At 33.5% G+C, this 13442-nt stretch overlaps 1 long non-coding RNA gene across 1 annotated transcript; it reads right to left on the reverse strand.

The window, feature by feature from the left end:
- Positions 1 to 4173: 4173 nt before the first annotated feature.
- Positions 4174 to 6634, reverse strand: LOC139193293 (uncharacterized). The gene is made up of 2 exons (XR_011577687.1): positions 6487 to 6634; positions 4174 to 6306 (listed from the first exon to the last, which is right to left on the reverse strand). It is a non-coding gene; the product is annotated as an uncharacterized lncRNA (long non-coding RNA).
- Between the last annotated feature and the right edge of the window lie 6808 nt (positions 6635 to 13442).

A 13442-nucleotide genomic window follows, 5' to 3' on the forward strand; every position in this document is an offset into this window, starting at 1 on the left:
TATATTGTTTGTTGAATGAGAAGGTCCAGAATAACATTTGGAGGCTCCTCAATCCAAACTACAAGCCTAAACAAGAAACATGTTTAATAGCCGATCCTTGGCATAAGGTCATGCTTGGAAAGACCTTTAGGAGTGGTTTGGGAGTGAGGTGCTTAAAAAAAAAACACTCATGAAAAAAAGCTGTAAGGGTTTTAGGTGTTTGGTAAACTAAAAAAAAAGGCTTATTTTGGAAGCTGCTGTGAGAATAAGCTGAAATCAAAGAAAAAAGCTGAAGCAGCTATTTACAGCTTTGGAAAACTAGTTTTTTTTCAAAGCACACAGAGTTACAGTGCTCCTTTAATGAAAATACCCACTATCAGACTGCTTTTTTTTTCCAAAAGCACTTTTACAAAAAAATTTACCAAACACTCGGCTGATTTATTTCACAGCCGCTTATTCTCACAGCAGCTTTTTGTCAAAGCACAACAATACCAAATCAGCCCTTAGTTACACTGAGCCACCTAAGACTAAAGGATTTCGAGTGTTCAAACTGGAGTGTGATATTGATGCTGGTCCACAATGGATGGAGGTTGTTGAACTTGGTGGTCGGGTATTATTTGTGAGCAACCACCATTCCGCCGTATATTGTACTCTATGGTCAAAAGGTAGAAAAAAAACAATATTTATTTTGACTTTGATTACTCGTGTTATGACTCAACCGGATGTAACTATGGAATATTTTCCTTCACAAATAAGAGTATTAGGCATTTTAGTTGCCCCAAAAGTCGTTCTTGGTCGCAGTTGTATACCACATCTTTATGGTTCGTACCCAATCTTTGATAGGCTAGTTTAATTAAATTTTGTTTTGTTTCCTTTTTTAGTTGGAAATATTTGCTTTTTTATTCTTATTCTTATGAAAATCGTTTACTTCTTATACTTATATGCACTTAATACATATATAACTAATGTGAATATATGTATTTAATACAATCTCTTTTATAAGCTAGAAAAATTTAGAGCATCCAGATATTATATTAATTTGCATGGTTGATCTTATAATCCTTGTGCGGTATAAATAAAAAGTGTATATGTACAATCGTGGAAGTCGAATTGTGATGGTCCCGAGCTACATGAAACAAAATAATAAAATTCTAGACAAACTGTATATATGTGACCGGATTAAAATATAGAATACAGTAGCGTTTAGTACAATGCAAAAACGTCAAAGAGCCTTGCACTCTGTTCTAGCAAAACCATTCCTGATTTCATATATAAAATGAGGTACATGAGAGATGTAGTCTTTGTACTCTTTTCTAGCAGCCAAACATACAAAAATGGACTTAAATTAATGAGATCCCAACAAAAGTAGGCTTTTTAGCTAAAATGATCACTGAGATTTGCATAACTCATCACTTTGATACCTAAGATTTGAAATCAATAGAAGTGGTCTTTGAGTTTGTCGACAAGCAATCATTTTGGTCATTCCATGAAAAATTGTGTTAAATAAGGAGCAAAATGACAAAAATACCCTCAATTTAATAACAATGACCAAATGATTTGACAAAAAGTAAGGGTATTTTTGTCATTTTAGCATTATTTAATGAAATTTTTTCATGAAATGACCAAAATGATTGATGGTAGACAAACTCATGGACCACTTTTATTGATTTCAAATTTCAAGGACCAAAGTGAGAAGTTATACAAATTTCATAGACCATTTTGGCTAAAAAGCCACGAAAGTATTAGGCAGGATAGAGATCGCATTTACATAATTATATGTGTGATTTAGTACCGAGTAGGCATGCATCCCATTGTCCAATTAAAGCACAGCTTAAATTTTGAAAGAGAAATGATAAAGCAATAGAAATTCCAATTCACACCTAAATAAGGAGATCATCATTCGCCATTATTTATACCGAGCGAAGAGAGACTTACTTGCATATTAAACGTTAAGATGTCATTAGTTATAATAGTATTTTGAATTAATTACATATTATTTTGTTGTTTAATTTTTCTTCACGATAATAAATAATTGGTTTGAGATCTCACAACAGCGACATCGATCATGGCAATTTAAATTTGCGTACCTGTAGTAATGTTATGTATTATGCATTGATATATATATACACACAAACACACACGCACACATATATATGTGCATATATATATATATATATTCATATGCAATTGCAATTTTGTGTAAATAATTGAGAGATGAAGTCATTATTTGCTGTTTTGAGGATCATGTATATATTCATATACAATTGCAATTTTGTATAAATAGTGCAACCTTGATGGATAATGTTACTGTTTTTGTGTAATTTTTCTTAGCCTCCGTCTGACTAACACCTAGTGCAACCTTGATGGATAATGTTACTGTTTTGTGTAAATGTAATGATAATCATGTTTCATATAGTCTATTTTCCTAACAAAGACATATCAAACACTGCAAGAAAACACGGCTACTGGGACAATATTTTATGCGAAGCCCAACAATTGTAACATTAGATCATGAAACATCGTTTCACCTATTGAGCGTAACTTGCACCTGGAAATCGCCATGCTAGGCTCAGTAACCATTTGGATTATAGGTCTCATTCTGTCGCAGTTTTCGATATGCCTAAAAGTACGAAAATACAGATAAATAGGATTTACCATTATAGTAATAACTAATCTCCGAGCTCAAAGACAAAAACCAAGACAACATCAAATTGTCGAGAAAATTTTCAGTGTCATGAGAATATGTCAAGTACACTAAGTGTTGAATACGTAAAAAAAATTTAACAATTTATATTATAACACTTTGTATCCTGTGCCGTTTTCGTGACACACTGAACACTTCCTCTGAAATGGGCACATTGAACACTTCCTCCAAAATGCCAGCTAATGACTTACCTGGACGTGAGAAGAACTCGTTGAGTTCTCCTAATAAGTCTCCAAGACCAAACCCCCGATCATATACCAAACCTAAAACTAGAAGATGGAATTCAGTACACACAATCTATCTAATGGAACTGTTAACTACGTTGCAAAAGATAAAAGATTAGTTCAAAAGAAGATGATATAGAGAGAAACAAGAGAGAGATTGAAAAGGAAAAATGAAAGCTCTTGAATTGATTGATCTTTATGATACAATAGGTCTAGCATAATATGCAAACACACATTACACCAAATGTTATAATGCAATTCGTAGATTCTTTTTTTTTTTTAAGTTTCCAACTAATTGAGTTATTACATTTTGTTGTACCAAACATTGTTCCTGATAGATTTTCAAAAATCTCTCCAAATTATCATGTGTGTTATGATGGATAAAATTGTAATAGGAGAACAGTCAAAATCGTAATTGGAGATTGAATTTAACAATGTATTTAAGGAGACAATTATACCATATATACTTAAACAAAGTTGAATTGAAATCCAAATTTCCAATTGAGGTGTGAAGAGGAGGTGGGAGGAGGAGGTTGGCTACACGTTTTTTTGTTTTTCTATTTTCATTTTTTGTTTATCCAAAGGGGTACAAAACAGGTCATGGCCCGGAGAGGACAAAGACGACGTTCTCGACTCCCGGTTCAATGCCGCCTCATACGCCTTTTTTTTTTCTTTTCTTTTTCTCTATTTTTTCAGGAATTGCTTTCAATAACAACACCAAGCATGCTCCAACAATTTTGGTCTAGCAATAGGTGGCTGCTTTGTTGTTTTGGTTTGTATTGTGGGAGAGCAAGGTGCCGGCCAAATGTGAGGGAGAAGCTGGAGCTTGGTTTGCAAGAATAGTAGATATGTTGGTGTTCGGTTAGAGAGGTAAGAATGATTAAAATTTTAATCATTAAATTAATTTAATGTTGTTTAATATATACCCCTCTTACGATTTTCAGTGTTTTAACAAAACTCCCTAGATTTTAAGAAGAGAAATTTTATTGGAGCTCAAATAACTTCATATGACTTAAAACCAACTTTAAATGTGGATTGTTTTTTTGTTATTTTTTTGTTTGTAATTATTTCATAATTATCATCAAGTAAAAGTTGGAATTAACAACAAAACTAAAATTTATGAATAAACTCACATTTAGTAATCAAACCTACTTCGCTCAATATTTATCATACGTTTTCTAGTGTGTTAATATTGCCTACGAAAATATGTTGTTTCGACTTTCATGGCTGGTCTTATGATATTTGTTTATGCAAAGGAATCTGGAATGTTCGAGTTCAAATTTCTCTTTCCATAAGTTAAGTGAATTTAGAGCATATCCAAATATGTTATTTCAACTTGCATGATTGGTCTTACAATTCTTGTACGACATAATAAAACGTGCACACGTACAATTGCGAAAATCGAACTTGTAATGCGCACGAGCACATGAACAAAAACAGTAACATTTTGCGTAAAATGTATATACGTGACTGAGTTAAAAAATCTAGGCTAGAGCTAGGCTTTTGACTAACGAGAATTAACTTTTCATTTTTATAATTGAGTAGACAACTATCAGAAATCAAACCATTTTGGTATCCGAATAAGTTGGGTGCATACTTTGAAAAAATTTATATCAGAAATTCCTAGTTATCAGAATTGCAAAATGCCATTCTGACTTTCATTTTAACTTTTGAAAAAACATTCAGATTCAAAATATTTGTGTACATATTCAAAAAATTTATTGTCGAAAATTAGAAATCCATTCCGACTTGAGATAATTAGTAAGTGATAATCATTTGACACGAACAATTCATAAGTTAGTTATCATTATCCATTCTATTTACGGAGCTATTTTCCTCTTGTTTGTCTTGTACGCCTGTTATTCTTACCGTAGAACCACTGGAGGATGGGGAGGGGAATGGTCAGCAAGGTCAACAAGTAAGCCGCGATCAACAGGGGCGGGGCGACCGTGGCCGTCATCAACAAGCACGCGGTCGTCGTAGACGAGATCAACAAGATGTCGGCAAGGGTGGCAAAAAGCGGGAGTTGTTGCTGAACCGAAAATCAAATTCACCACAACAACAGTATGGTTTAGGGTTTAAGTGTTTTTCAATGCTTCTTTATAGCATTGTCTATTTTACTAATTACAGCTACCACAACCATCACGTCCCCCATAGAATACCTTCATACACAGCTCCATCTCTAATATAATTATGGTGGCAATCATTCATTGATTTAGGTCAAAAATCATCCCAAAAAATAGTCATGTTCTTAGGAATAGGATGCATCAAGGAAGCAATAGAGATATTTTTATGGGCTCTAGGTATTTATTTACATATTATTATAGATCTCGAATGCATAATGTGCGTTTTTTTACCCTAGTATGTTGTTCCTACTACCTGATTTCCTTTGTCTTATTATTTAGACATAGTAGAGCCCTAAGTTTTCTGGATTTTTCCCTAGGGATAAATGCTGTAATTCTAATGCATTTTATAAAATTAACGGACAGTGGAAAAAATCTGAAAGATTATGAATATGCATTATTCGGGCTTTCAATTACAACTTGCATGTCTCTACTTTTATTTAAAAGTGATCAGGAGACTGTAATTGAAGGGATTGAGAATCCATAGACCTTTTTTCATTTTTAGGTGTATCATATATTTTCTCATTATTAGGGTTGCGAATTAAAATGGTACATATTAAAAATAAAAACATTATGATACACCTAAAAATGAAAAGAAAAACAAAGTTTTGTGGATTCACAATCGCTTCAATTACATTCTCCTAATGACTTCTAAATAAAAATAGAGAAATGCAAGTTGTAATTGAAAGAACGAATAATGCATATTCATAACCTTAAAGATTTTTTCCACCGTCCATCAATTTTATAAAACGCACTGGAATTACAGCATATATCCCTAGGGCAAAATCCAGAAAACTTAGGGCTCCACTATGTCTCAAAAATAAGACATAGGAAATCAGGTAGTAGGAACAACATACTAGGGTAAAAACACAAATTATGCATTCGGGATCTATAATATTTTGTAAATAAAGACCCAGAGCCTATAAAAATATCTCTATTGCTTCCCTGATGCATCTTATTCCTAAGAACTTGACAATCTTTGGGGTGATTTTTTACTTAAATCGACAAATGATCTCCACCATAATTATATCACAAATCACATATTGAACTGTGGTACAAAGGTAATCTATAGGGGACGTGATGGCCGCGAAAGCTAGAATTAATAAAATAGATGGTGCTATAAAGAAGCATTGAAAGACATGGAAGCATACTGTTGCGGTGGTGAATTTGATTTCCGGTTCAGCAACAGCTCCCACTTCTTGACCACTGCCGCCAATATCTTGTTCAGCAATTGGTCCCCTTCTTGACCACTGTTGTCGACATATCATAAAGGATCCTGAAAGAGTCCGCATACCATTAATCCTGTTATTTTTGTGCTCTGCATTTTTTTTTTCACCGACTTTAAATTTCTTATCACACTAGCAAATCTTATACATAAATCTTAAAATAAATTACAAATTATTGAGTCTAGGATCAACAGAAGCAATTACGACATTTCAGATATGGGATAAAATACATTTTCATAGTTGGAAAATGATGCTAAAGCCTCTTGTGTTTCAGAAGGAAGTATATCCTTGCAGTGATGAGAGTTAGGAGGAATTGAGAAGGGAGAGAGAGTGAGGCGTGAAGATTGCAGAATGAATTGGGAAAAGATGAGGGTCTCAAGGAAGTATGAAATGATTTGGAATTGGGAAGGTGGTAGTGTTATTATATAGTGTTAGAGAAGCGAAAGGTTTTAGGGTTTTCATGTCTCAAATTACCTGACTCTCACTTCCCAAATTAACCTTGTAATGACCTATGAATATCCGCTAAAATATGTTGTGTGATCGCATAATTTGGCATGAGTAGTGGGGATACCTTGGTAAAAGAAAAGAGGTGAGGTTGGTAGGTGAGAGTAATGGGGATATCTTATTCAGTACGTACTATTTTGTTGTTTTTTTTATCTACTGCATTATTCACATCAATGCGTTTCGGGTTGGAAAGATAGAGAGGAGAGGGCTCGGCCTTGTTAGTTGTCACCATCCCAGAAACAAGCCCTTCACTTTCTGGGGCACATGAAAGTTGCATAGCATACAAACCCCCAATAGACATGCCCATTCAATTCAACTTTTTGTCCTCTCTCTTCCTCTCTGGTAACCTAGCTACATCCATTGTATTTTTTCAGTTTGCTTGCTCAATTGCTTTCTAGGAAGAAATTAAACATTCGATCAACAAGGAAAGTAATAATAATGATTTGTAGATGAAGGTCATCTCATATCTGTCCATCTTCTTTCTTGTGCCCAGAGTTTGCACCCACCTCAGTATATCAACATATCGAGGACTAGTGAGTAGCGCGTACTGATGACTAATTACATGTTCGATTGAAATTTCTTTTCATTAAGATCAATGAAACAAGATGTATCTCTAGACCATCCATAACCGAAATGCAAAGTAAATCAAAGCTCTTATATCTGGGTTCAATCTTTTTATTGTTGGGAACACAAATCGGTCTTCAAAATATGTTAATTACTTCATCATATTTTCCTTATAATTTTTGGGTATTTTGATATGGGTCCAAAGTAACTAAAAATTGGACCTATTACAAAAGTCAAAAGTCACTAAAAATTAGACCTATTTCAAAAATATGTTTATAAAATTGGACCTATTTCTAATTTTCCCTATAATTTTTCAGTTTTCAGGCTAATAATATAATAAGCATTCTTCATTACACATTGAAAATGCTAATTTACTTATTGTCTTCCATTTTTTTTAGTGTCAAAGCGTAATTAAAATTGTAAATTTAATTCTCGTTTGTCAACAGCCTAGCCTAGGATTTAGCCAACTGGTTTCACACTAACGACCTCAACAATTTGGAAGATATTTGAGAATATGTATTCTAATTTATTGGAAGGTATCTCTATGGTTTAACACCGTCAACTTATTGGAAGATATTTTTATGCTCCCGGTGAATTAGCTCTATTTTCCAAATTTTGCAGCTATGTCAAGAGAAGGAGAAAATGGTATTGATTCCCCTCGATTATAGGAAATTAAACAAAGAGTAAATGGTAAGTTTTTTTTCTCCAAAATAAATAATTAAATGCATAAACATAACCAAAATTACAGAATCACGTAATTTGAATTGAATAAAAACTGTTATTAGTACTTCAAAAATCTTATTCTACATTCGTCACAAATATATATATATATATATATATATATATTTTTTTTTTTTTAATCATAAAAAATTTGGAATGAAAAATATAATTTGTGGAGTGCTAATAGCAATTTACATTTTTAATTTATAGCTCTTTCTTACTCGTTCTTTTTATTTCTTTCAAAATCTGTATGCTATTTTTTTATTTATTTCTTTTTCATTATTTTTCCCTCCTCATGTGCCATATTCAGTTTTTCTCTCCCAAATATGAAATCTAGAATGGTTGACTGCTATTATTATTATTTTTTAGCGCATCGATTTATTTTTAGAGTGTTGATAGACCAACTTCATTGTCCTATTTTTCCAGCAACATTCTAATTTCACTCACATTAAAAAATTGAAATGTTATTTTCTCACCCTTTATTATTTCTAAAGTAACCTTTAATATATATTAAAAATTTTATACATTTTTTTTAATCTATCCCATCCTTAATCGCAGCACCACATTCACAGTGCAGCCAAAGCCCCAACCCGCCTGCCCACTCATCCCCATCTCGCAACCCATCCACCACCACCTCTCAATAATCAATATCTTTGTCCCCTACCCACCACCACACTCTCTCCTGATACCTACCCCTCTGCCACCGAAACATGTCCCCCTTTTCACGCCATAACCAAATCCTTCTCCAACTACATGGCCAACCCATAATAATTACTCTAGATAGCCCCCAACCCCTATCCTCATTTGGGATTTCAATGAATGTCATCCAACCTAAACCCTAGAACCCAACAATTTTTTTTTGGTTCAAATCTGTGGGTGTTCAAAAGTATTTTTCTAAAATGAATATATGTCAATAACATTTTGATTACAAGGTGGGTGAGAAATGGGGTGAGTTTAGTAGCACTCTATTTTTATACTAAATGGAGGGGAGTTTGGCTAAACCACACAATGATCTCAACCTAATTTGGCATCAAATTCACCATCCACGCAATTCGAACATAAAACATCTTACTTATGATGAATATCACCAAATCATAATACTGAGTGGCTGATTGACTGTTATTTAAATTAAACAAGTAACCTATCCTTCCCATAAATGTAGGAAAATGGTTTTGAAGAATCCGATGCATAGGATAGAAGCATGATGGGACTTGAACTCACAAGTTCTTTATGACGCATGACTAGGATTTAATAACCACCTTGCAAGGATTTTTAGGGTTTGGCCTGAGTAGATCAAGGATTTTACTTGATGTAATCAAAATTTGTAACTAAACACCAGTTGAAATCTGTGAGGGTGTTGGCAACCGGCAATATCTTCAATTTCGATAAACAACACTGAAGTCATAGAATTAGCCGACCAATGAGCACTTTCAATTTAGATAAACAGCATTGCTTTGAGATGGACTGATTATCTAAGTCTCTGTCAGCAAATAATCTCTAAGTACTTGTTGGAATAGGTCATCTTATTAGTCTAAAATTTCATCAAATAATGATAGCTCGATCAAGAAATGAAAGCAAGCACGCGAAATTATGTACAATCTTTAATTACATTCTTATTTTATTGATTACATTCCTATTTTGTTTGTGCTTACGAAAATGGCATATCCCGTTGACGGTAGAGTCGAAACCGAAACTGCATGGTTAATCGCTGAAAGATGTTTTCTTGTGTGGAAGAAATTTCATGAAAATTATAGCAGTCGGTATGGAACTAGTCGTAGGAAAAGTGCACTTACTAGTTACTAATATGATAAAAATTTTGAGTTTTGCATTAGGCAAATATAGAGATGCTCAGACAAAAGCGGTGAAAATTTATCAAGGTGACACAAATATTGGGGATGAGGTAAAAAATTTTCTAATTTTTTTATTAGCACCTACTTTTATTTTTTTTGAAATAATTAATTTTTTTCCCACTTTATTTGTTTTAGTTGATGCAAGCAAACAGTTGGTACCTAATTTTGCCCAAATTCATCACAAGGTTCAACCATCACAAATGTTGGAAAGTTGTGAAAATTTTGCCTAAAATACTGAATTATTAAGCTTTTTTCTAATGTTGTTCCCAAAAGACGACGCTAAGAGGTGAGACTGACAGGGAGAGTGGTTCATTTTATAGAAGTCAAGTTGAGTATGCAAGGAACTTGAGATTGATAAAAAAGATCGAAAAGCTATGTTCATGAAGGTAGACGACAAAGCATCACCAAACACACAAGCTTTTTGAACGCACAAATGAAGGAAAGTGACAAGAAGAAGAAATCTTTTCCATGATGACGGACATGGCATCTCGAATCTTAGTGAAGACGAACCTAGCACCACAAATTGGTCTGGGTACATATAATTATCAGGTTATCTTATTAGATTTTTAAGATGTACCCGTTTTTATTTGAGAAATAGAATTTAATTATAATGTTTCATTGATTTATGAAAAAATTAAAATTAACAAAGCACTTTAATTAAATATAATAGAACTATATATTAAACAAATAAATCTCGAATAGTTACAAAAATGTCCTTTAATATTTACTCCTCATTATTTGGGCTTTAATTAATATAATCGCAGATTGCATCCGCTATATTAATTGAACATAGCACCAATTAATTTACTTTTGCTCCTTATATTGTTCTTTTGCACTTTCCGAATTTACAGTTTTGCGAATTAAATCTTTGAAAATCTATATGCGCAGGTTTGAATCCCCAAGCATGTCGTAGGTTTGGGATATGTCACTTGCGTTCGAGTTCAAATCTTTTTTCTCATAAGTTAGATGAAAGTGGAGTATTCACCAACTTGCATGGTCGGTCTTATAATTCTTGTGCGACATAAATAAAAAAGTGTACATGTATAATTGTGTATTAAAGTCAATTTTGATGCTCCCAAGCTACATGAATAAAAATGGTTACACCATTCACAGACTGTACATACATCATTGGATTTAGATTCATTGTCTCTGTTAGACTAAAAACTTGAGGGTTTTAGAAAATTGGAGGTCTTGTGCGGTAACACTACATGCACCATCCTACTTAAGTTAGGGAAAATAATACTGGTTTTTTGGATATTCAGGATAGAACTACCTGCAACTTAACCAGGAGGCAGGAAATGGGTTTTTGGATATTTAGGGTGTGTGAATAGTTGAATAGAGAATACTTTATTGTACCGCAAACATAAATTGATAACCAAGTGTTATTATATAAGTAATTGAGCACTTCAAAATGATTTTTTGTTTGTTTATAATATGATATTTAGTATGCCAGACCGTGTTTTTGATACAATGAAAATTTAATGTGGCATGGTTACGTTTTTGTGACATGGCGGTTCCGTAAATGAATCCAGAGGACATAGAAAAAACAAATGAAACGAAAGAATCCGAAGTCCCACGTCTAAAAGTGGACACATCAGCACTCTCAACTCAGTGGGTAACCAGAGGTTTAGTCAGCTATGACTGCCCACTAGGTCTCTTGACTTGGGCTGGATCTTGTAAAAAGTTGATGGGCCTCAACGTGGGTTGTCTCAAAGCTTTCACACAACGGTACTTGAGAAAATAAAAGGTTAGGATTAGATGCAACATGCATGTTTGTAACTCAAGTGATTGATCTAAGTTCTATGTTATTTTTGTATGAAACATGGTGTGGCTAAGGTAGCTAGAGTAATGTACGAACATTGTTCTCGTTATATTTTCAATAATATCTCCAAGTTAGCACGTGTGTTATAACGGATAAAATCGTAATAAGAGAACAGTCAAAATCATAATAGGAGATGGAATTTAAGAATGTTTTTAAGGAGACAATAATACCATATCTACTTGAACAAGGTTGAATTGAATTCCAGATTTCCAATTGAGGAGTGAAGAGGAGGTGGTACCTAGTGACCCTGTCAATGGGTGTAAAAGTTGGGAAATTGACCATCTCCGGATTTCTTTCACCGACTTCACTAAATCAATAAATTTGGATCCTTGAAATTTGATTTAACGGTTAAAGTTATTATAACTTTTAAAGGAATCTCCAGTTTTTAACCGTTTGATCAAATTTCAAGATCCGAATTTATTGATTGGGTGGAGGGGTAGGTACCCCCTAGCTAAGACTGGACAAGATCAGCTTATCTCCTACGATTTTGGTACGATGTAGGCAACTTATCTCCTCAGACTATGACCTCAGGTCTGTGGCTGATGGGTGGAGACATCCAATCGGTACAAATTAATTGATTATGATGGATCAATAGTAGAGCATTACAATAGCTGTGATTTCGTTCACCTAGCAAAGGATTCTGCATTTATGGAGTTGTTTATGATTTTTCATAAGAAAAATTAAAATAAAATTCAAAAAAAAATAATAATGAAAAAAAAAAACAAATAAAGCCGTAGTGAAAGATACTACAAAAAGATAAAAAGGTAATTTTAGTCGGACCTGGATTCTCTCCGAGGCAAACCCTCGGGATCTTGCTGAGCGACAAACACTACAAACAGGGAGTTCCTTTTAAAGTTATAATAATTGTAACCGTTGAATTGAAATTGAATGACCCATGTTTGTCTCTCAGCATGATCCCTAGGGTTTGCCTCAGAGGATCCAGTTCCATTTTAATCACCATTCCGCCGTTATATAGTATCCTATGGCCAGAAGGTTGAGAGAAACAATATTTATTTTACCTTTGATTACCTGATTTATGACTCAACCGGATGTGATTTTGGAGTATTTTCCTTCACAAATAAGAGAATTAGGCATTTTAGTTGCCCCAAGAGTCGTTCTTGATCCCAGTTGCATACTGCACCTGTATGGTTCGTACCTAATCTTTGATAGGTTAGTTTAATTAAATTTTGTTTTGTTTCCCTTTTTTAGTTGGAAAGATTTGCTTTTTTATTTTTTTTTTATAAAAGTTGTTTACTTCTCATACAGTCATACTTATATGCACTTAATACATATATAAATCATGTGAACATGCATATTTAATATAATTACTACATTTAATCATTCATGAACGGAACATAACTACATTGGGATCAAATTATATAAAATAGATTTAATGTCGTGTGGAGTCTTGATTCAATAACTTTTTATTATTGTAGCAAGACGTCAATATAATGATAATCCCGTTTCATATAGTCCATTTTCCTAACAAAGACATATCAAACACTGCATGAAAAAACGGCTACTGGGATAATGTTTTATGCGAAGCCTAAGAATTGTCACATTAGATCATGAACATCGTTCCACCCTATTGAGAATAACTTGCACTTGGAAATCTCCATGCTAGGCTCAGTAACGCTATGGATTATAAGTCTCCTTGTGTCGCAATTTTCGATAAGCCTTAAAAAACGAAAATACAGATAAATAAGATTTACCATTATAGTAATAA

Source organism: Malus domestica, chromosome 17 (assembly GCF_042453785.1).
Source record: "Malus domestica chromosome 17, GDT2T_hap1".
NCBI classification, from domain to species: Eukaryota; Viridiplantae; Streptophyta; class Magnoliopsida; order Rosales; family Rosaceae; genus Malus; species Malus domestica.